At 41.6% G+C, this 24,458-nt stretch overlaps 1 protein-coding gene across 1 annotated transcript in view; it reads right to left on the bottom strand.

The window, feature by feature from the left end:
• Positions 1–24,458, bottom strand: part of LOC149250647 (putative acyl-activating enzyme 19) — a 467,065-nt gene that overhangs the window by 234,149 nt on the left and 208,458 nt on the right.

The raw sequence follows: 24,458 nt of genomic DNA, 5'->3' as shown, positions 1-24,458 counted from the left end.
ACCCGAGACGGGTTCGAGAACCCCACCCCCGGGTTCGGAAACCCATGCAACATAGGTAATTGTATATTGAATAAAAGAATTGATGTACGATGAGTACAAATGAGAATGAGGGTCCTGTACATATGCCTTTTCTTTATTAACTAACAAACCATTAGTTAATTTACTTTTATTTATTATTATATTTATATTATTATGATTATTATTTATTATCTATTTTTATTTATTTTTACATAATTTATGTTCATAACATTGGTGTTCTCATGACCTCCCATTCAAGTAGCTTCACGCACTTTTCCGAGAGCTCATGTCCCAATTGGAGCCAAATGCTACCCACCACCTGTGGGTAGTGTATATGGGAGAATATTTTTCTCCTAGATGATCCTCAATCAGCAGCCAACATCCCTTTGCAGCCCCAAATAGCTTGATGTGCCATTTTCTCTGCCACCTGAGCCAGCCATGTGGTCCCTCGCCATCTGTTATGAATGTATGTTTGAAGGTGGGCCTCTCGACCCTTAAGGTATGGCTTTTCATTGGTATATTTGAGTAGTTTTCCTTACTTGTCATGAGCACTTTTGGGCATGAATTGGTGGGGGGATTTAGCGGAATGAGTGGGTTAGGTTTGTATTCTTGTCCCCATTTCCCGATTTCATGGTTACCCTTTTATCCTAGTCCCATGGGGTCGCCTTTACTAGCCATTAGCTTTAGTGATGGCACTACATGGGAAATCTCGATTTTGTTTGTGTGGTCCCACTTCCCGATACCGCCTACATTGCTCCCCTTCCACTCATTTTAGCCCCGTTCATCTATTTTCCCATCCGGGTCCACACAAGGTTAGCCTCCCCCTTCCCTTGTCCACACATTGGGTTGGACCTGCAATGATGCCCCGAAGGTTGATGCAGCTAAAAAGAAAATGAAATGCATAATTTGGCCACTCTCAACAGGAAATGTACCACAAAATGCAAAAGACAGTCAGGACATACAAATTTAGCACATGAGCTCTACCCCTTATCTATGGCCATCACCCTGGTTCCTATGGCCCCTAGATGCGTCCCCTCCATCATTAAGAAACCCATGATTGTCTCGACCCCTAGTGGGAGATGAACTGCCCCACCTCAAGGGGGTTTCCACTACTACATATTACGCATCATGATCTCCATCCCTTGGAGCCTCGAGCAGTTATGAAGAAAAATCAATCAAAAGGCAAAACGCATATGAAGAAGGATGGAAAAACAAAGGCCACGGTAACTCATATACCATGATTTGCTCCCTCTTACACTCACATACCCAGGTGTGGGCTTCCCTTATTATAGCTACCCATGAACCTTGACATGTGGTCTGGATGGTTCCTCTAATCCCCGCTCCACCCCATTATTATATTGTGAAAATTCCAAACTGGAATCCTATTGCAACAACTGGAAATTATTCTCCTAATTGTTAATTTAATTTAACAATTTATTTGTTGTTTTCTACGACAAATACTAAATAAATCACACTGCAATCTACACAAATAAAACTGCAGAAGAATAAACGTTGGAAGAAATGCTAGCACACACATAAAAATAACACAATTGTTTTTGGACCAAAATCCCCGGAAAAACCCAACTTGGGAAAATCGGTGCAACAGATGAGGATTTTATTATTAAGCAGCCGTGAAATAATCAAAGTACGATCTGCATTCCTGAAACTGGCAATCCACAGCAAGAAAATTTGGGCAAAATACTAAAAGGAATTTCCCTTCTCCCACAGGAAATCTCTCGCACAACTTGCCTGCAGAAAACTGGTCGTCCAAACCCCAACGTGAGCCTCTTCTGCGTTGTCTCTACATTGTCTGCCACATGTGTGGCTCGAAAATGCCACTGATGAAGTCTTTCTACCCCCAGTTGCTGAGGAAATCGTCTCTCCAACCTTTTGGAGCCTATGCCCGGCCTCTGGAACTGAGAACGATTTCTCTCACCAACCAATCGATCTGCCTGTTGAAGCTACTATGCAGAGCCTCTACGCTGCCTCTCTGGGATAACTCGACCCCCTTGTTGTTGCCTCTCCAGATCTGGAAATCTTTCCTCTGAATCATTGTCTCTGCCCCTCTCACAATGCTTCGATCTGAAGCTCTCTCTCCGGCAACTAATTGTTGTTGCTCTGGAAATCGATCTGCTCAAAAATCAAACCTCAGAAGTGTCTTCTCCATCACCACATCGACCTCCTCTTATAATCCTCTGTTGGAGCACTAACGACTAAGATTAAAACTTAATCAATGGCTAGGATCATCTCTGGATCAATCCGTGTGAGTTTCTAGATGATTCTCGCCTTGACTTAATTAATATTCATTAATTAACCATATTCCCTAACTTTAGACTTAGGAAATATTTAAATCTGGTTAATAATCTAATTAAGCCATTTATAGGCGGAATTTCTAGAAACAATTTATGGGTTTTGGAGATCTCATGTATTCTAAGTTTTGTGGGCCCCAGTAGCAAGGTATTGATCCATGAGTTGGACTCCTCAAGGATCCTGCCCATCTGTAGCACTCTAGGGCTACAGCACCAAGTCACCCCACTTCACCCCTAGAGGTATATCTGCAAACATCACAAAGTTTTCCTCCAACCTAGAGGACAACTTGTCGATCTCTGTTGAGGCTGCCTATTAATCCTGCTTCTCCTTCTTCTCCTTTTTCCTGAGAAGACACTGGGTACTATAGTGACCAAGCTCACCACACCTAAAGCACTTGAGCTTAGATGGGTCCTTCTTCTCCTTCTTCTTCTTTCTCTGCTCCCCCTGTCCCTGATTGGGAGCCTTAGATGCGAGGGCCACATTCTCCTCCTTCTTCACCTGCTTTTGTCCGTTGTTGCTGCCAATGATGGAGCTCTTTAGAAGAGCTCGCCTCATTTCATCCTGTTGTAAGTCAACCCATATCCTGTCCCAATTTAGTAACTTGTCTCTGCCTAATATGCTTTGGACAAAGACCTGCCAGTCCTCGGAGACACTGTTGAGTGCCAATCTCACAAGCTCCGTGGGTTGAGGCGTTGCCCCAACAGCTAACAATTGGTCCCGGACTTCCTGAATCCTGGTGAGGAAGGGGTATATGCCTTCCCCCTTTTGCATCTAGATGGCGCCTCAGCTTCTCCTCGAGGTACATCTTCCGTTGCTTGGAAGTACCCTGATACAACGTGGTGAGAGCATCCCACATCTGCTTGGCAGTATCTTTGCCAGCTATATGTGAAACAACATGATCCCGGACTCCATCTCGAATCAATCATTTCCCCCGTGCCATCTCCTTTTTGTACTCCAACTGATCTGCATCCGTGGGAATTGTTGCCACTGCATCAATATATATTTTCAGGCCAAATTCATCTAGAAGGAAGGACATCCTTGCCTTCTAGATAACATAGTTTGAAGCTCCATCCAACCTGTCCTGATCACGAAACACAATAGTGGCCATCTCGATGAACTGTCGAAAACTTCCTCTTTCTTTCTACTCGACTATTGCTCTGCTATTCGTACTCCCTTCTGGAGTGAGAAGATTTGCTGACAACGACTGTTGATCTGCAAAGAAAAATCGAACTTCTTGAGACTAGAAATTCCCTAAGGAAAATTTTCCCTCTGTGTGTGCTCTTCATCCCTCCACCTGAAGTTGGCTCTACAGAGCAAACTACTACAAAAACCACTGCGTTCAACTAGAGATCTGCTCAACGAAAACGTTAAGCTACTCCCTCTGCCTCTGGAATCACTTGATCTGGAAAGATCGAACTTTTCTACCCACTTAGAAAAATCGAACATCCACAAGTAATTCGGCCTCCTTGCAAAATGACTATGCTTCCCTTGGGAATTTCAGCCCACTGCCCACAATGAGCAGCGAAATTCCTTCTCTCTTCGCCTCTAAGCTCTCTGACTGATCAACTACACTCTAATACCATATGAAAATTCCAAGCTCAAATCCTATTGCAGCAACTAGAAATTATTCTCCTAATCGTTAATTTAATTTAACAATTTATTTGTTGTTTGCTACGAAAAATATTGAATAAACACACCGCAATCTACAGAAATAGAACTACGGACGAATAAATATTGGAAGAAATGCTAGCGCACACACATAAAACTAGCACAGTTGTTTTTGGACAAAATTCCCCAAAAAGACCCAACTTGGAAAAACCAAATGCAGCAGATGAGGGTTTTATTATTAAGCAGTAGTGAAATAATCCGAGTACAATCTAGATGCCTGAAACTGGCAATCCACGGCAAGAAAATACGTGCAAAATATAGAACGGAATTTCCCTTCTCCCACAGGCAATCTCTGGCACGACTTGCTTTTAGAAAACCAATCATCCAAACCCCGCCGTGAGCTTCTTTTGCACTGTCTACCACACGTGTAGCTCGAAACTGCCATTGATGAAGTCATTCTGCCCCTAGCTATTGAGGAAAACGTCTCTCCAGCCTTTTGGAACCTCTGCCCGGCCTTTGGAACTGAGAACGATTTTTCTCACCAACAAATTGATCTACCTACTACAGCTACTATGCAGAGCCTTTGCGTTGCCTCTCTAGGATAACTCGGCCCTCTTGTTGCTGCCTCTCCGGATCTGGAAATCTTTCCTCTGCATCACTATCTTTGCCCCCCTCACACTGCTTCGATCTCTAGCTCTCTCTCCGGCAACTGACTGTTGCTACTCTGGAAATCAATCTACTTAGAAATCGAACCTCATAAGTGTCCTCTCCATCAGCACATCGACCTCCTCTTCTAATCCTCTGTTGGAGCACCATCGACCAAGATTAAAACTTAATCAATGGCTAGGATCATCTCTGGATCGATCTGTGTGAGTTTCTAGATGATTCTCGCCTTGAATTAATTAATCCTAATTAATTAACAATATTCCCTAAGTTTAGACTTAGGAAATATTTAAAAATTGGTTAATAATCTAATTAAGTCATTTCTAGGCGGAATTTCCAAAAACAATTTATGGATTTTGGAGATCTTGTGTATTCTAGCCTCTCCACAAACTTTCAAGGCTAGAACACATTTGATGCTACAAAAACTAACATATATCACTTGCCACCTACCACTTAAAAGACATACCATGGACATGTCATCCCCTTTAGAGGTTAAAACCACCTAATAAGGTCCTTGCTTAACCCCCTACTGAGCTTGGAGACACTTGTACATGCCAAAGCCCACTATGGAAGGGAATGCCACCATGAAGCGCCCCATTGATCCCATGACTTGTAATCTTTATTACTTGAGTCTAATAACTTGTTGTATTGGAGGACAAGGGGACGCATTGGATCTTGTATAAGATTGCAAGTGGGTCTTCATTTTGGGTTTGATCTCCTTATATGGAGTTATAGCCCTCGAAAGGGACACATTGGCACTAGTAGGGTGAGCATTGAGAGCCATGGGCCACAGCCATAACAGATATTATTTCATGGACCCTAGTATCGATCATTGATCGCTCGTGCTCCAGCTTTTTGGATAAAGATGATGCACCTGGCTCACCATGCTCAATCGGCTCCACACTTGCACCATACACTTGTCAGATGTTCCAGGGTCTAAAGGATGTCTCTCGCTGCAAAGAGAGGGCTTACATCACCATCCTAGCCCTTACAGACGATCTAAAGGAATCTTCGATCAACATGGAGTCCCATGAGGATGTCCTTGTGCCCCCACACCCACTTGGGAGCACCACGGGTTCTTGCTTGGAAAGCAAGGAGCCAACCGCTTGTCCACTATGTTGGGAGTCCATTTCTGCATCACGGCACCCCTTGGACTTCATTAGGCCTCCTCAAAGGCCAACCAAATCACTTTATTGATCATTTGGCTCTCTTGAGACGCTTATAAATGTATTATTAACCTATTTGGTGGGCTTGTCACCAAAAGCATTGTTATTATGCACATTATTTTATTTTAGGGGCTAAATCAGGCCAATTTAGCTAAATTGAATTCATTAGAGAGTGTATAAATAGAAGTTAGATGATTCATTTTGATCATTATCACTTGCATTGGGTTATCTTCTTTTGTGAAATTTTCACTATCCTTTTTGGACGACGAGTTTGGATCATAGAGATGAATTTTGATGTTTGGTTATCTCTCTGTCTTGGAGCTTTTCTATTAGCATATATTGATGATTGGATATACTCTTTAATACATGTAAGTACTCTTTTAATGCTATTCTTGTTATTTACTTTGTCACATTCATGTTGCTGGGATTTTCGCTATACTAGGCTGAAATTTACTGCTTTTTCTTATGCGAAATTGTGGAAATTGTGATCTTTTATAGTGATGCATCATGTCATGGGCCATGTATGATTGAGTGAATGTTCCTAGAGATGATTTGGGTTAAATACATCTTGATAAGTCATCAAATATTGCAAGTCGAAGTATAAAGACCATGAAACAGTTGTTCTCATGCCCAATGTTGCACGAAGCACCCCCCCCCATGGTTCCAAGCCCCGAAGCGCGTCCCGTACGGAAGCGCCTAGGAAGCTTGGCCGGAAGCGCGCTTCCGAAATTCGGAAGTTTGCCGCTTCCTGGAAATTCGGAAGCGTGGTAAGGAAGCGCCGAAGCGACATTCTCATTTATTTTTCATTTTCATCCTTTTACTTAAATTTTTAACATTACCATGAAATGACTCAGGATGTTTGAGAGTGGTTCCACCCTCATTGGACTTCATATGGAGAAAATAGAATTTCATATCCTATTCAAAATTCAGCAGACTTAACAGTTTTCAGGAATTCAGGATCAATGGGATTGTGGCATTTCATTAGATTATATCAAGTATGAAGGTATGTGATTAGCATTTAATCAAGAGCACCAAGCCCTATATGTACCCTAGTGTTGGTGGTGTTAATTGTTGAACTCCTTTGTCACGCGGCATGCCCTTAGCAAAAAATTACCTTTCAATCAAGTCAAAGTCATCGATCAAGCATGTTAAGCTTTTTCTACCATATTTTAAGTCTTGAATTAGGTAGTTTGATCAAAATTGGGCAATGTTGACTAATATCCCTAGACAATCGAGGTAGAGGCAAAGGCTAGACAAGGGGAGAAGAATCTAGATTCTAGATGGTTGATGCATCTAAATGGTTGATGCTCGAATAATTAATCATTAATGTACAATGGATGTTATATCTATCTTGATTTATGCAAAAATATTCATGTCTTCTACAATTAATTTGTTATTTGGAATGTTTGTTTTGAGTATAAATGCAAAAAAATATAAATATATATATATAGCAGACGCTTCCGCGGACGCTTCGCTTCCTAGATTTTTGGAAAATGACGCTTCCGCGTCCCCGCTTCGTGCAACATTGCTCATGCCCTAATGCCATGTGAAGTTGTTTTAATGGCCTCCTTGATTGAGTGAATCCATTCGAAATATTAAAATTCTCCTTGACTCCATCTCTCCCAAAGGAAAAGGCACTAATCCTCCATTGGTGATCATTTTCAATGATTATTCTTTTCACCTCCCTCTTTTTCGAGGCCTAGCTTACATAGGTAATCTAGGGCATCAATTATGTCACAATCTAGCCATCCAAACACCTCTATCTTTGGTCCACAACTGCGCTAAGTTTTTTTCTAGAGGCCCTCCAAATTTGAAGCAAATCCGATGGTGGGATCTCAAGATATAGAAAGCCCTAGCTCAAGGATCGTTTCTTACCCTAGGTTTCCTTTTGCTAGTGACATCATTTGGATCATTGCATTCTATTCCATGAAGATTTGCCCATTGATCCTCCTCTTCCACAATAAGGTCAAGCCCCTTATTGAGAGAGCAATTCCTCCTACTTGACCTAATTTTGGGCCCGCTTGGTTCCATGTGTTCCCACAACCTATTGAAGTTAATTTCACAAATACCACTTGGAAACCAAGTTTTCACAAGGATTTCTAGGACTAGGTATCTTCCTTACAAGTCTTATCCTCAAACCCTAGCCCTTGAAATCCCCTTGGCCCTTCCTAGAGAGCCTTGTACCTTGCTTCTCAAGCAAGCAAACCATACCATCGAGTCTCTCTCGTGAATAGGCCTTAGGAATCACTCTTCATCCTTTCATTGGCTCAATCATCTAGTGATTCCCTTTATATCGAGTCTCCTCCCATCAGTGAAAGTCCGTAAAGAGTAGGGAGCCTTAGCTAAGATGACAATGGGTTATTGCTCCATTGTTGCCCTTGACCTCATAGCTACCCTTTTAGGATGCCCTCCTAGGACCCCTACTAGTTTGAGCGGTAACAGGTAGCATTATATAAAATCAGTTGATATGGTATCGAACCAATCAATTCAGTGAAAAAAGGTCAGTTCGCTACCTAAACAACCAATTTCGTGTAGGAACTACCTTGTTCAGTACCGAACTAGCCAAAAATAATCTAGTTCACCAGTCCAAACCGGTTTTTCCCTCCAACTGGTTGGACCGGCCAGTTCTGACCAATCCAGTCTGGTTCTGATAACATTGGGTACAAGAACATTGGCTAAAACAACACAAACATGCTACTATAAACATATATACCAAAAGTGGTATTGTCGTCAACAAAAATCTGGTTAGGTATATGATTAACATGTAGCATCTTGATACACTGATAAATGTTACTTGCAATTTATTGAAACAAAGGCAACAAATACAAATCTAAATAGATATCATTAAATACTTACTTTGTATTCAGTGCAAATACAATTGTCAGTTATATGTGTGAAGAATTTGATGTTAGAGACTTGCATAATGCAATTCAATTAAAGTATAACTTCCATTTTTCTATCAAACACATTTTTCTATGGGATTGTTACCCGCCTTGAATAATGAACATTTCATTGGCATGCAAGATCATGTATTTGGATAGTTGCTATCACCATTTTAGAACTTCGATGACAAGCATAGCCACCATACATCCTTGTTATACATAATATAAATATTAGCTTTTATATATTTAACAAGAAATTTTTACAAAAAATATTTCCAGTTAACTCCACAAGAAGAGGAGATGGGTATATACTAGTGTAGCACGACTCTTATAAGACCTGAGAGTACCCGTGAGTCTTGACGGATTTTATAGCGAGATAGGTCACTCGCATAGAACCCGCGGTTTCTACCCGTACCTGCAAAACCCGCATAAAACACGGCTACCTGCATTGATCTAGTGAAGAACCGCATTTCACCCGCATAAGACTTGTGGAGACCCTCAAAATTCAATTTTTTTTATTTTTTTATTTTTTTTCAGAGATCATGTGGAGGGAGAGGGAAAGGGAAAATGGAGGGAAAATTTTGCCGAGTCTTATACGGGTCGTTGAGTCAATAACCAAATGAGTCTTATACGAGTAGGAGTGGTGCAACAATGGTATATACAATGGAGATTATTATTGCTCAAATTCTCCCTAAAGGAAAAGTCCTAGCCTCAGCAGGTGACATGAGACGTGTCTTGTTCCCATATGACAATATCGACATTTCATTCTTGGTGACTCCATTGGAAGAACGAAGCCCTAGTTCTTCATTGAACTTTAAAGTCAATGCTTGTAGGGTGAAGCAAGCATCTCTCTAGGCATCTCTAATTTCACCCTGGCAACTCCTACATAATTGGCATGTGTATCCTAATAGTATGTCTTTCTTTGATTAATTTCCTGCTTTAGACATTACCAACATCCCTGGATACCCTAATCATGTCACGTGGAATATGGTACATGGGGTGCCCAAGTTTGATGGTGATCCACTCTCTGCAATTAATCATGTAGAAAGATTTACTGCACATGCTTCAAAGGCTGAAGTGGTTCACCGGGATGTCCTTATAATGTTATTCATGAGGTCCTTCCATGGACATAATTCATGATTGCTAATCACAAACCTCAGAGCATCTCATCTATTGAGGAATTCTTTGATGGCTTTCTTAAGCATTTTCAAGCATGCCAAGCATAAGACATTCAAGAGGATGCCTTCATTAAGCATCAAGAAGATATGGGAAAGGATGATCCCACCACCCCTTTTGACATTGATATCAGCGATTACTTACATATTGAAGTGGGGAAATGGGAAATCTATGGGCGTCGTTTTGATAGGGACCCTATCTACGACACTGATGATGATGATATCGATAGGACCCTTGTTTTTCCTCATGATCCTGGGGATGTAGTTGAGTCACATGTGGACCCTTTCCTCAAGCCTTCTGACACTATCACTAGTAATGGTGAACATTTCCCCCCTTCTAAGGGTGGTCTTGAGGAAAGAGAATTCATTAGATGTATCATTCCTCCTCAGCATAATGATCCACAGTGGTTGCCTCTCTTGCATACAATCATCCTACCAAGCAACCTACTTGTTGTGTCTCTCTAGGTCATTTTTCCCCTTCTTCCCATTATGACCTTAGGTTGGGCATAAAGCATAAAAGTAATAAGAAGGATATTGATAGGGAATTCATAAGTTGGTTATTTGATCATCCATTTTATATTTGTAGGAAAGGATTAGGCTTCCCAAGTTGATGTCCTTACCTTCACACATTACCCCTCTTTATGATGATTGGCTCTCTCATTTTCCCACCTCCTTCCTTGATTGTCCCACATATGATTCTTCCTATCTTGGCTTTTGGATTTATTGCATGGGTAATCATATAGACAAGTATTCTTATATTGATCTAATGATATGTTGGTTATATTGGTTGTATGATTGCACTTAGCATTTGCATAATGTAAACCAAGCATGCTAGATTTTCGCATTGGAATTTGATATCATATTATGTTATCATGCTAGATTAGGTGCATTTAGATTTAAATTGCATTTATGTTAGATTTTATTTCTTGTTGATTTTTAGGACTTACAAAAGCATAGGTGATCAAAGGACACCATCAAAACATGTTGCCCCGTGTGTTTAACCTTTGATGTGCAAGTAACATGTTTGTGGTCACAAGAGATTGTTGGTGTTCTCATGACCTCCCTATTCGAGTACATGCTTCGCGCACTCTACTGAGAGCTCATGTCCCAATTGGAGCCAAATGACACTCACCACTAGTGGGTGACCCCTATAAGAGATTTTTTCTCCTAGATTTGTCTTCAATCGGCAGCCAACAACCCTTGCAGCCACCAAATAGCTCAATGTACCACCATTCTCCGCCACCTAAGCCAGCGATTATGTGCCCTCGCCCATCTGTTATGATCGTATGTTTGAAGGTGGACCTTCCAAACTCGAAGGTATGGCTTTTCATTATGCAATTGGGTGTATTTACTTGCTTTTCTTTGACACATTTGGACATGGATTATTTGGGGGGATTCGGCAGAAAGAATGGGCTTGGTCTGTAATCTTGTTTCCTTGTCCCAACTTGGTGGTTAATCTTGTATTCTAGTCCCGTGGGATCTCCTTTATGGGCTACTAGTCTTAGGAGTGGCACTACATGGGAAACCCTAATTTTGGTTGAGTGGTCCCACTTCCCGACACCATATACATCACTCCGCTCCACTCTTTATAATCCCTTTTCACATGTTTCCCATTTGAGTCCACATTTGTACATTGGGTCCACAAGGAGTTAGCTTCCCCTCCCCTTGTCCACACTTTGGGTTAGGCCTTGAATGATGTCCCGGAGGTTGATGCAACTAAAAATAAAGTTAAAAGCATAATTTGGCCACTCACAAAAGGAAATGTAACACAAAATGCAAAAGATGCTCGAGGCATATAAATTTAGTGTGTGGAAAAAAGCCAAACATGAGCTCTACCCCTTATCAAAATGGCCATCAACCTGGTTCCTAGGGCCCCTATGTGAGCCCCCAACATCATTAAGGAACCCATGATTGTCCCAACCCCAAGTGGGTGATGAACTGCCCAATCTAAAGGGGGTAATCACTGTTTTATCACATGCGACATGCTCTCATTCCCTAGAGCCCTAAGCAGTTAAAAGAAAGAAAAATCAATAAAAGGAAAAAGGCATATGAATAAGGGTGCAAAAACAAAAGCTGCAATAAATCATGTACCAAGATTTCTCCCTCCTACGTCTATACACCCAATGTGTGCCCTTCCCTCAATATAGCTACCCTTGTACCAAGGCATGTGTTGATTTGGGGTAGCATCGGATGTGCTCTAGCCACGAAATTTGGTGGAGAGGTTGGGGCACATGAGATCTTCAATACCCAGAAAGGGTTTGGGCAGATTCTAAACAAATCAGGAGATTTTAAAATAATTAATATTTTTAATGATGCCCTAAGTCTAAACTTAGGGAAAATAAAATATTAATGTGTATTAATATGAATCTGAGTTAGAGTGGTCCAAAAGACATAAATCAAGCCAGATCTAATCTTAGCCGTTGATTAGGGACTTAATCTCGGTCGTTGATATGTCAACAGGAAAAGTATAAGAGGAGGCTTGAGGATCACTTGGAGAATACACCAGAGTGATCAATCATTCTATTCTCTAGAGCGGGGTTTGCTAAAAGAAATAGAATCAATGATCGAGAGAGCAGCTGAGGGGCATTGAGTACAGAGAGACAGAGGGAGAGATAGTGTCGGGTTAGCAACAAAGCAGCCAGAGAGGTAGATGCAGGAGCAGCCAGTGCTGATGCAGGGCCACGCAGAGGCAGCTAAGTGCTGCGCAGAGCACCAGAGGCGCCAGCATAGCTGACGCAGGGCCTCCTGGGGCTGACGCAGTGCCAGGAGAGGCTGACGCAGTTCAGATTGGGCAAACACTGGGGATTTGGGGGCAAATTGGTGCTGAGTCGCTGCTAGAAGGATTACCCGGGGTTTCAGCCAATAGATTTGTCAGAAACCAAGAGGTATTACCAGTGTTGTTAAAATCGCGATAAAATCGCGATTTTATCGGAAAATCGCGATTTTTTCCTCTGCCCGATCAAATCGCGATTTTTATCCGTAAAAATCGCCACTTTTTTTTATACCGATTTTTATCGAAAAAAATCGCGATTTTTTGAAAATATCGCGATGTTTTCGAAAAAATCGTGGGAGGCGCGGGCAGCGGGGTTTTATATGGCAAATTCGATTTTTTTTTAATTCATTGTGCTGTCGCCGCGCGGAGGAGGAGAAGAGGTGAGGGAGAGGAGCTGAAGGGTTTCCGTCGGATTTGGGAGCGAATCCAAGCGTTTTTAGGAGGAATCCAAGCCAAGATCACCAATTTGTCCATAAAAGAGGTATGTAGATTAATTTTTTTTGTTTTGCTTCTATAAAAACTTTGGTTTTCATTGTTTTTAAAGAATTTTTTGAAATTTTTCATTGATTTGGGATGGGTAATTTGTTATGACTATGAGAACCAATTTTTTATTTTTATTTTCTCATTTTTTTAAACATTGTTTATTTTTTTTGAATTTTCATTGTTTTTTGGCATTTGCCATTGGCATTTGGTTGGGTAACTTGGGTTTAGAAATTGGGATTTTGGAAATAATTAACTTGTAATTTTGCAAATGCTAAATTGTAATTTGTATTATGTAATCCTAAATTCCTATTTCCTAATCCTTATTTTTCCATAGGTTTGCAAATTCAAAATTCAAAAACAAACATGCCAAGGAAATTGGATCCTTTCTGGGAATATGGTGACCCTAAAACTCCGAATGATAGACAAAACTTGTATTGCAAGTTGTGTGGAAAGGAAATATTCGGGGGGGTGTATAGGTTGAAGTTCCACCTTGCACAAATCCCTGGACATGATGTGGGGCCCTGTCTAAATACAAATGCTGAAATTATCCAAAAAGCCATGAGAGCATTGGGAGAATTAGAGCACACTAGAGATGCCAAAGAAGAACTCAAAAGGCAACTAAAAAGGTCAGTTGAAGGAAGTGGGCCAAGTGGCACTGGTTCTACTGCAGCGTCAGTCAATCCGGTAGCTGCATCATCATATTTTGTTCCTTGAACCACACCTGGTTCACAACCAACTATTGGTTCAATGCTAAAAAGAACTGAAAAAGAACAAGCTGACAAGTTGATGACAAAATTTCTCCTCTGGAGTGATATTCCTTTCAGCATTGTAAGGAGTAATCCATTTTTCCAACCTACTGTTGATGCTATTGCCAGTGTTGGCCCGGGGTACAAAATCCCTTCTCTTCATGATTTCAGAGGCCGGCTTCTTCAAGATGAAAAGCGTGACTGCACCCAAAGATTGGAGGATTTTAGGGCATCATGGGCACAAACAGGATGCACTGTTATGTCAGATGGTTGGACTGACCAAAAGGGGAGAACCCTTATAAACTTCTTGGTTAGTTGTCCCAAGGGGACTATGTTTATCAAATCTGTTGATGCAACTCATCAAATCAAAGATGCAAGAACTTTATGTGATTTGCTGGATGTGTTTATTTTGGAGGTGGGTGCAGAAAATGTTGTCCAAGTCATAACGGACAATGCTGCAAATTATGTTGCTGCTGGTAGAATGCTTATGGACAGGCATCCTGCTTTATTTTGGACACCTTGTGCTGCCCATTGTATTGATTTGATGTTAGAGGACATAGGGAAAATTCCCTTTGTCAAAGAGGTTGTTGACTCATCAAAAAGCATCACAAAATTTATTTACAATCACACATCTGTGCTTAGCTTGATGAGAAAATGCACCAACAACAAAGAGTTGGTGCGCCCCGCCATTACACGGTTTGCGACGAGTTTCATATCTCTTCAATCCCTCTTGAATTCTATGTGGGATTTGAAGAGAATGTTTCTTTCAGAGGAGTGGCGTGCTTCGTCAATGAGCCGCAAACCAGAAGGAGAGGCCGTCTGCAGACTAGTTTCATACCAGGAAGACTTCTGGGCGGGAGTGCAGGAGGTGTGCGCTGTTACAGAACCTTTGGTAAAGGTTCTTCGGTGGTTGATGGTGAGAAGCCCGCAATGGGCTATTTGTATGAAGCCATGGACAGGGCCAAAGAAGCCATTCGGTCCTACTATGATGATAAGGGAGATGATGGGTTTCAGAGACAACTCCTTCTATGGGAAGTCATTGATGAGCGATGGAACAACACACTCCATCGTCCCATTCATGCTGCTGGGCTTTTCCTGAACCCTGCATTTTCTTATGCATGTGGGTTTAATTTTGATGTTGAGGTCGTGGAAGGATTATTAACCTGTGTCCAGAAGATGGTGAGATCTCCAGAAGAACGTATGGAGATCTCTAGACAAATTGAGCAATATAAGTTGTCAGGTGGCACATTTGGCTTTGAGATGGCTGTCATTGATAGGACGATTAAAATGCCAGGTATTTTTTAGTTTGTAGTATGTACTTTGTAACTTTGTTTCAACTTTCAAATTTCATTGTTTCTTCAAATTCCATTTTTTTCTTATGTTTATTTAAAATTTTATTTGTAATTTTGTTGTAGACGCATGGTGGAAGATGTATGGTGGCAGAGTACCCCTTTTGCAAAATCTTGCCGTACGCATCCTCAGCCAAACATGCAGCTCCTCGGGATGTGAGCGCAATTGGAGTGTATTTGAAAAAATACACAACAAGAAACGCAATAGGTTAACACTTAAACATTTAAAATATTGCAAATTTCCAAATAAATTTTTGAATTCATTAAAGTTTTAAACAATATTTTTTTTATAATATTAATTATTAATTATTATTTCATGAACTTTGTACAGGTTGGAGTCCCATAGACTTAATGACATGGTCTATGTCTACTACAATCTTCGATTGTGGGTGAGACAACTAGAGAAGAGTAAGACACCTGATACGGAAGCCATCTCATTGGATGGGATTGACACCACTGCTGAATGGAGGGTTGAGACCGAGAGGCCTCTCATGGATCCCACTGAGGATTGGTTAGTGCAGGATGAGGGGGAGGAGGGGGGGAGGAGGAGGAGGAGAGCAGGAGGAGGAGCAGGAGCAGAGGAGGAGAGGAGTTGGAGGAGCAGGAGGAGGAGGTGACACCGCCTACCCGGCTACCCGGGCTACCACTACCACCAGTAGAGGACGTGGTCTCCGTCCACCTAAGCCTCCTGTAGCTGCTACTACTAGTTCTTCAGCTTCTAGAGCACGTCAGACTCCACTGCCATTTCCACCAGCACAGGCACCAGCTTCTACATCTAGAGGGAAAGAGAAAGCTGTGCCATTTTCTCGCAAGAGGGGCAGAGGAAATCAATAGGATTAGACTTTCATTTTATTGTATATGACATTATGACATGATGAGATACATTATCATATTTTTTGTTGATATTTTGAGGCTGAGTTGGACTTGGGACTCAGGACTTACTATTCAGGACATGATTCAATGTTATGTGTGATTTTAGCGCTAGAAATGATATTAAACATCTTATATATTAGTTTTTTTATCATATTTATGTGTCAATGTATTTATTTTATGTTGTAGATGGTTTAGATATTAAAAAATTGAAAAAAAATGAATATTTTTGTGCCAAACGCTTTTTTTCCCGCTTTTGTCGATTTTTTCCGCTTTTTTCCCGGCGCCGATTAAATCCCGATCGCGCTTTGTGCAACATTGGGTATTACTGCTAAGGAAATTCTCTGTTGGGTAGGCCAGTTTCGGCACCCAGATTGTACTCTGATATTGCTTAATAAGAAAACCCACAAATAGCTACACCGGTTTTCCCACATTGGGTTTTTCTGGGGACATTAGTCCAAAAATAATGGTGTCATGTGGTGTGTTTGTTCTTGTTTCTTTTAGTTTTTGATCTGTAATATGTTGAGCATGCACTAGTGTTTATTTTCAGTATTTACATTGTAAATAACTTGTTAAGGGAGATAACAAGTAGGTAGGAATAAATCAAATAAAGTGCATGGAGGGTTTATAAGTAAGTAAACTTAGAAACTTCAACATGGTATCAGAGCGTGATTGCAGATTAGAGGACTAAAAGACATTAGCCAAGCGGAGCAATAACAGCAGAAAACAGTTGTCCTGACGTGACAAAAGTTGTTTCTAGCAACGCAGAAGCCAAAGAGTGTGACACAGAGCTAGCCAGCGCCACACAAAGGAAGACGGGAGCTACGCAGAGCCCCAGAAAGGCCAGCGTTGCTAACCCAGTGGGCCAGAGGGCTAACGCAGACCCATCTAGGGTGACGCAGAGCCAGCGTGAGGCAGAGAGGGGTTGATGCAATTCACAGAGAGGTAGTTGTTGGGGTCTCGAAGGTTGCAGGAATCTTGCAGAGTAGAGTTGGTGCGGTACTGTAGTCAGAACAGTACCTGACAGAGCAGGGCTAGAGGAGTTGTTACAAAGGGCTTCTAGCCGAGGAAACTAGATCAGTAGTGCAGTTACACAAGACGATCAGAGTAGGGGACATCTCGACAAGCGGCAAAAGGATTTCAAGGAGGGAAATCAGGACTCAGAGGGAGTCCAGAAGAGAACTTCCAGACGGGAAGTAGAGACTTAGAGGAGTCGAACAGAGAACTTCTAGGAGGGAAGTAGAGGAGCATCGTGGCACTACACGGGGTAAGAGACCAGGATAGACTGGACAGAGCATTGAACTTTGCAGTCTGGAAGGCCAGAATCTTATCAATGCTTAACAGGAATCATGTCAAAAACTTCGCCTTGAAGGTAATAGTTGTCCCAATCAACCCCAATGATAATGACAGGTACAAGGAGGTGATGGCGAGGGCCAAGTGCATTATCCTTGATGGGGTCAAGGATCATGTGGTGCCACATATAGCCAAGAAGGAAACGACATTTGAGATGTGGGAGGCTCTCAAGAAGCTGTATCAACATACTTCTGTGCGGAGAAGAATGTTGCTCGAGAATCAGATGAGGTCATATCAGATGAAGAAGGGACAATCGATTGACACCTTCCTCAGAGGACTAAATGAGATCCGAGACCAGTTGACTGCTATAGGAGAGACACTGGATCAGGAGCTGATGGTGAGGACAGCCCTGAATGCTGTCTCAGAAGATTGGGAAGTATTTGTCTAGAGTATACTCGGTAGAGGGACACTTCCACCTTGGGACAAGATGTGGGCAGCTCTTCACCAGGAAGAGATCAGACGGCAGTCGAAAACAGGTAGCAGCAGCAAGGGGATCAAAGTCAAGTAGGAGGAGGAAGATGTGGCCTTAACATCTGAGGGAAAGTAGGAAAAGCAAAAGAAGAAAGATCTCTCCAAGATCAAGTGCTTCCACTGTGGGGAGTTGGGTCATTATGTGACCCAGTGTCTGAAGAAGAAGAGTAAGGGAGAGTCTTCCAAGACTAAGGCAGCGCCAGCATGGGCAGAGAAGGAAGTTTTGACAGACGATGACTGTGCCATGAGTGCACACGCACCACTTCAACGGAAGTGGGGAGACATTGAGCTGTAGTCAGGAGGACTACAAGCGATGAGGGGCAAGGTCCTTGAGGTACCCAGCCTCTTGGATTAGACCTTGCTACGGAGCTCCGACGAGTAGCAGGATTGGCTAAGTGGGTAGAGACGGATGCAGATGGAGCGACAGAGAGAGCTACAGTGCAGGAGTCCCGAGACAGTGCAGAGCTAGCAGGCTGCAGCGGTGCGAGAGGCACAGGAGTGTTGCACCAGTGTACGAAGGCACAGAGAGGTGTGCAACGGTGCGAGATGCAGGGACTTGTTGCAGCAGTGTAGAGGTCAAAGAGGGAACACTTGTCAGCGGCAGAGGGAGTTTCAGTATCAGTGGGCGTCTCTAGCCCAACAGGGAAGTTAGATTGGGAGATCAATTACTTACTTCTCAGTAACTAAGTTGTAGTGCAGTAGTGGGCAGCACAATGCAACATGATGAGAGGAGGTGCAGTGCGGATGCAGTGCTGGGAGAAAGGACCAATAGCAACACGGATGCAGAGGGAGTTTTCGTACAGATGCAGCAGTGGCAGTGACAGAACCATGGGCAACAGTGCAGAGGATGTTGGGTAGGAAGGCCTAGCATTAGCGCAGGTACCGATGCCGAATGATCAGAGTAATACTCAGTGAGGAGTATTGCTAGAGCACAATCCTCGCTAAGAGGGAGTGTTGATTTGGGGTAGCATCGGATGTTCTCTAGCCATGAAATTTGGTGGAGAGGTTGGGGCACATTGGATCTCCAATACCCAGAAAGGGTTTGAGCAGATTCTAAACAAATCAGGAGATATCAAAATAATTAATATTTTTAATGGAGTCCCTAAGTCTAAACTTAGGGAAAATAAAATATTAATGTGTATTAATATGAATCTGTGTTAGAGTGGTCGAAAAGACATGGATCAAGCCAGATCTAATCTTAGTCATTGATTAGGGACTTAATCTCGGTCGTTGATATGTCAATAGGAAAAAGTATGAGAGGAGGCTTGAGGGTCACTTGGAGAATAAACCAGAGTGATCAGTGATTCTATTCTCTAGAGCGGGGTTTGCTAAGAGAGATAGAATCAGTGATCGGGAGAGCAGTTGAGGGGCATTGAGTACAGAGAGACAGAGAGGCGGAGATAGTGCCAGGTTAGTAGCAGAGCAGCGAGAGAGGGAGACGCAGGATCAGTCAGTGCTCACGCAGGGCCACGCAGAGGCAGTTAAGTGTTGCGCAGAGCACCAGAGGGGCCAGCGTAGCTGATGCAGAGGCTCAGAGAGCTGACACAGGGCCACTTGAGGCTGACGCAGGCCAAGATAGGCAGACGCAAATGCCAGCACTAAGCTAGGAGAGGCTGACGCAATTCAGATTGGGCAGACGTTGGGGTTTCTAGGGCAGATTAGTGCTGAGTAGCTACCGGAAGGATTATCCAGGGTTTCAGCCAGTAGATTTGTCAAAAACCGAGATATATTACTGCTAAGGAAATTCTCTGTTGGGTAGGCCAATTTCGGAACCCAGATTGTACTTTGATATTGCTTAATAAGAAAACCCTCAGATAGTTGCAGCGATTTTCCCACATTGAGTTTTTCCGGAGACATTAGTCCAAAAATAATGGTGTCATGTGGTGCGTTTGTTCTTGTTTCTTTTAGTTGTTGATCTGTAATATGTTGAGCATGCACTAGTGTTTATTTTCAGTATTTACATTGTAAATTACTTGTTAAGGAAGATAACAAGTAGGTAAGAATAAATCAGATAAAGCGCATGGAGGGTTTCTAACTAAGTAAACTTAGAAACTTCAACAGCATGTAGCTTGGAGTCTTTCCTACTACCCCACTTTGTTCCACCATCATTTCACATGAGACCTGCCATTTAACAGATGTACCATGGACCTTTCACTCCCTTAGAGGTTGAAACCACTTAATAGGGTCCTTTATTAACCTCTCCTCTTGAGCAAGGAAACACCTGTACCTTCTAAATTCCATTTGGAACGGCATGCCACTATGAAGTGTCCACTTTTGCCCTTGGTTTGCAAGCAGATTTACTCAATTGCACTAAGAAATTGTTGTACTAGAAGGTGGGGAGACACATTGGATATTATACAGGAGTGTAGGTGGGTCTTCACCTTGGGCTTGGCCTCCCCATACGGGATCCAATCCCTCCAGAGGGTCTTGATGGCGCGTGTAGGGTGAGCATTGAGAGTCATGGGCCTCCACCACAATAGATCATAGCCATGGGCTTCTTGAACACTACATATTACTTGTTCATGCCCCAGTCATACAAAGATGATTATGCACTTGGACCACGTTGCCCAACCAGCCACACACTTGTACTTGACACTTAGCAGTTGATCCAAAGCCAAGATGGGGTGTTGTCTCATTCAAGGAGACATGGGAGGGCTTGTATCATCATTTAGGCCATTATTGATGGAGCCTCAACATGTTTGACCTAGTTGGAGACCCATGAGACCATTCATTGTGCCCCACAGCCACTTGGGAGCACCACAAATGTTTTTCTTGGAAACCAAGGGCCAACCCCTTGGTCATCATTTCAAGAGCCCTCCTCTTCATTTTGGCACATGGAGGACTTATTTTGACCTTCCAATGGCCCTTTACACTATTATTCTATCATTTCATCCTCATTAGGAAACCTTATTTTATACTTTTGAGCTATTTGGTGGGCTTGTCACCAATAGGGTTGTTACTTTGCACATTAAAGTCATTTTTAGGGGATTATTAGGCTAATTAGACTGAATCAAACTCCTAAGGTTCGTATAAAATTTAAATATAAGTAGAGACTCATTTGTAAATCATCACCACTTGGATTTTGGATCTCTCTCTAAAGAATATGGACCTGCAATTTGTGGAATGATTTGGATGATTAAATGCATTTCGATGTGTGGAAAGCTTTCGCTATCTCTCTTGGAGCATCTCTTTGGCAAGATTGTGGATGGATATACTCTTCTTTGTCTTGTAACAACAATATAATGCTATATTTTTGTTTTAGTAAGTGTCTAATGCATGGAATTATTTTCTTATGGTGAAATAATGCACCCTAACTAATGCAAATTAGTGGAATCATTGAAACTATTGGAAATGTTTGCATGTGTTACTCTTGAACAAAGAATGAATGAATGTTCCTAGAGGACAACGTGCATTTGCATCCTTGAAAATCCATAACCTTTGTCATCGAAGTATAAAACTCTAATGTTTTCATGTAGTTGCATCCATAGTTAGTGAAGTTGCTTATTTAGGCCTCCTTGCAGAGCGAAGATTCCTAAATCGAGATCATTTTGACTCCAATCTTACCAATAGCCAGGCACTGGTCCTACATCCTTGGTGATAACATTAACTCAATGAAATATCATTATTTCACCCCTTTTCTTCGTACCTCTAAGGATAAGGAGATTTTCTAGGGCTTGGTTTGAAATTTTAGGAAGGAGAAATTTTGGGATTCCGTCCAGACAGATTTCTTCATTTGTGTCTCCTCTAGGCATCCTCCAGTTTTGAACGAATTCTGATGGTGGAATTTCAAATAAATTGACATCCTAGCTATCACACCAAGTGGGAACCCTTGAAGTTGCTTTTGACTTGGGGATATCTTGAAGGTTTGCACTTTGTAGTTCATCATTCAAAACCTTTTCTCTTAATTATAGTTGACCATTGGATGAGCCTTTACCTAGGTGTATCTCTCAACCCTAGTTCTCTTATGGTAATTCTCTTAAGGGGTTTTTCATGGAAAGTTATCCTAGCTTCTCCTAAAGCTCATTCTTTGATTGAATCTTTCCATTGAATGAGTCATCCTTGCCTCATTTTGAACCCTAGCATAGACATATCAATCACAAGTGAGTTATACTGGATGTCTTGATCTTTTAGGCACTCATCATTATTGAACATTCCTGAGCCCAAGTTCTAGTCATCCTTCATAGGTGTAATGACCCAAATGAAGAAATTTGGGAACAAACCCTTCACATAAACTTTCTACTCATAAACAGAAGATTGCCATGTAAAATATAACAAATAAAATGCATGCAATTCCATAACACGATAAGAAGAAACAATCTTAGCTTTATTATAATATATAAAGTGGGGTTTTACATGCTGGAATAACGAGATAGCTAAGATAAAACTGGCCACAAATAGATCTACAATAATGGCGCAATCGGCCTCCAAAACAAATTGAAAACCAATAAACTGCAACCTGTGAACCCTGAATGGATTCACCAAGGGAAGAGATGGGTGCTCGCCCACTCTCACTAAATCACTTGAGGGTTTCCGTCCTGGGGCTACTGCTAGAGTAGAGAACCGGGTTCTCAACCTCTCATACAAGAAAAAATATCAAATCCAAGATGTCTCCAAATGACCTTCTCCTCCTCTTTTATAGATCTCATGGATAGATCTCCAAGCCTCTAGAAGCATCTTATTTTATTATTTTATTATTATTCTAGAAGCTCCTCCATTGACTTTATCAAGTGACCCTTTTAATTTTATTTTATTTCACTTAAGTCACTTTTGGCCCTTTTTCTCCAATTAATTATTTTTCCTTAATTAAATGACTAATTAAAGTCATTTTTTAGCTAAGGAAAATGGCAAATTGCCCACCATACTCTCTTTGGCCACTAGAAGTCTCTTCTCAGCATCCCATCCTATAGATCTTCTCGTTCTGATTCCAACGAGCTATTACACTGAGGTGCTCCCTCAATTAATCTCCCCAAAATGCCATCTCGAGCATAATTAATTAAGTTATGCCAATAATAACCCAGTTTTACGGGAATTATCAGAAAGTCACGAAACCAAAAACAAGATGTGTGAAATTGTTCATAATGATGAATATGCCAAGCAAATGCCATCGGACCCCATGAAAACTCCTCAAAACTCCATCGTGACCCCTGATAACATAAACCTACTCCACTAACCTGGCCATCCCCTGCCCTGGAAATCCACCTTGGTTGTACTAAGAAGAAGAATAAAAATGGGGACATTACAACTGGTCTTTCTTAGAGAGCCTTTCAGCTTCTTGTGAAGCATTTGAACCACTAATTGAGCCTCTCCTTGAAAGGGCCTTAGAAATCATTTTACATCTCATCATTGATCCTATCATTCTAAGTAATTTCTTCCATACTAGGACTCCTCTCATTGGTGAAAATCCGAGAAGAGAAGGGGACATAGGTTGTGGTGACAGTTGGCCTTTGTCCCAAATTGTTGTTGTGCCCTCTAGCTTTAGCCTATTAACTAGGCCTACTAGTTCGTGCAGCAACACCACCAAAACTAAAGCCTATGCACATCTCTCAATTTATATGAATAAAAGAGGTAAATTGACTCTCAATTATATGAGATCAACTAGGTCAATTTATCCTCAAATTAGGCTAGAAGCCCTAAAAAATGTTAAATTCATGATCCAAGGGGGATAGGTCATCAGGCTGACCCCCAAAGATAGCCAAAATAATGAAATAACATGAAAATAAGCTTCAATTAACCCACACACGAGTTTAAAATCCTCTGAGAGTGATGTCATCTCCTAAAATGCATGTTTCTCCATGAAAAGGTGCAAGGGATGACCCACGAGGTTTGTCTCATCCCAAAATTTATGTTTCGTCATCAAAATGGTGCCTCGTAACCAAAGAAAACCTTCTCAAGACCAATGCCATTCTTTAGAAAGCCCATTTCATAATCAAATGCATCAAAAAGGGTGTTTTCATCATGCTAAAGCATGACTTCATTAGGGTAGAAGGTGTGAAACTGCTTCAGAGTGATTCTAAGTCATCATCATCAAAGGAAGAGCAATTTCCATCAAGAAGGTACAATGCCATCCTAGGGGCATACTGTCATCCCATTGGCACACCTAATCTCCAAGCAAAGTCCTAGACTGCTCCACCAATGTCCAAGGTTCTAAAACATCTAGATACAAATATATATATATATGAAAAACAATAAGAATAAGACTAATAAAAGAGATAAAAAATTCCTTCATTTCCTAACGTTTTGTGGGGTCACAATTGCATACATCCACATTTTGAACACACTACTCTTTTCCAAGTTTTATGCAACTCAACACATGTGGTTGCCATTTAATCAAGTTGTAACAACATGCAGCTGCAAAACTTGAGTGGATAAGAGCATAGTTATGAATAGTTTCAACAAGGTATGACCCTTTAAAAATATTTCAGGTCTGTGCTTCTAGCTTCTTAGTTTGATAAGCTCTATGTAGTACCAACTAAGATCCAGTACTGCTGTTGAAGGTAATTTAATATGCCTCAATCAGTACTTAAAATGGCTTTTAACAGCCACTTGATTCACAGGCAGATCAAGCATCACAGATAGAGGAATTCATATTTT

This window comes from Pinus tabuliformis, chromosome 7 (genome assembly GCF_031772625.1).
Source record: "Pinus tabuliformis cultivar Carrire ecotype Pingquan chromosome 7, CPIR1, whole genome shotgun sequence".
In the NCBI taxonomy this organism is placed as follows: Eukaryota; Viridiplantae; Streptophyta; class Pinopsida; order Pinales; family Pinaceae; genus Pinus; species Pinus tabuliformis.
The sequence above is the reverse complement of the archived record's forward strand: the minus strand, read 5'-3'. Positions and strand labels throughout refer to the sequence as shown.